Here is a 1,527-nt window from a genome sequence, read left to right on the forward strand (position 1 = left end):
AATTGGAAACCTCCCCGTCGTGAAATCCGAAAGGAGATCGATTCCAACACTACAGAGCAGACACCCAACACCAAGAGTGAAGATTCAGATGGCAAAAGGATCACCCTTCGGCCTGGATCGCATGGCCTACATGAAGATGACATTTAACAAAGACCTGAAAATAATATCCTTCGATACAGGTTTCTCAAGAGAAAATAACTATCATTCCAGCCCAGTTAGATGCAGATATCATCTGCTTGCAGGAAACCCACCGAGAAACAAGCAATCCCTGTAATTCCAGGAATACACCTTGCAGTCAACATCCCCAACCGGACATATGGAACCTCTGACTTTGTAAAAGGCAAGGCTCTTGTTGTCAAAACAGGTCTTAAAACAAAAAAATGGAAACCCCATGCTTAGACATAATATCTGTCTACAAACCCCAAGCAAACAATTTTTATGGCCACCAAACATAGACATTACACTCAAAACCACCCTAGTTTTTGTGATTTCAGTAACCATAACACACTTTGGTGATACGAACAAGACGACCCAGACGGGGAGGAGATCATCCTCTTGGCCTCGGCCAGTGATATGACACTCCTCTATGATTCCAAAGGCAAATCAACTTTCTTAAGTGGAAAATGGAAGAGAGGGTACAACCCAGACCTGGTTTATATATCATCACCAAGGTAAAACCTCTTCAAAGGGACATCCCAAAATACTAGTACAGACCCATCCTAGTGGAATCCCTACCTGCGCTGAAACCTATCACCACAAAACACTTATCAAGATTCAACCTGAGAAAAGCAAACTGTCAAAAACTACATAAAAAATGGAAAGTAAGATGAGATACAAACCAAGTACAGTAATAGACCACTAGTTATTTACATTTCTGCTATGGTATGTAGCAAACAAACACATCCCAAGAGGACGTCGCAAAAACTACATCCCAGGATTAACCAATGAAACAAGTGAAATATATAAAGAATTCACCAGATTATACAGTGAAGACCCCTTCAACCAAGAAACGATAGACCTCTCCTCAGTCAACTAAATTCAGAAAAAAGGTAAGATGGCGAGAATGCACAGAGAACATTGACATGGCCCACAACAACAGATGCTTGGAAAACCATATCCAAACTGAACCCTAACCAGATAGCACATCAACTGATCCTAAATGGCAAACCACCTGCTAACCGAGCCAGAAGAACAAAGGAAATGAAAAATAAGCTCCACCAGGTTCTCCAGTGCTAAGGAACCCAAATGGAACCTCTCACACTCACTGGATAAGAGAGGGAGATAAAACAACGAAACTCAGGCAGAAGGGACTTATGGAATTACAAATGAGTTGCTAAGAACCAAAGCGCTTACCTGGCTACTAACCTTCTGTAACAACTGCTATACAACCTCGAACACCCCTGAAGCCCTTGCTTCAATAGAAATATATAATAAACAGTGGTACCTCAAAGCTAACCAATCAAAACCTAAATGTCCTCTTTCCCCCTTAAGAACAAACAAGCATCTTACCAACCACAACTCTCCTGG

This window comes from Penaeus monodon, chromosome 33 (genome assembly GCF_015228065.2).
Source record: "Penaeus monodon isolate SGIC_2016 chromosome 33, NSTDA_Pmon_1, whole genome shotgun sequence".
Classification (NCBI taxonomy): domain Eukaryota; kingdom Metazoa; phylum Arthropoda; class Malacostraca; order Decapoda; family Penaeidae; genus Penaeus; species Penaeus monodon.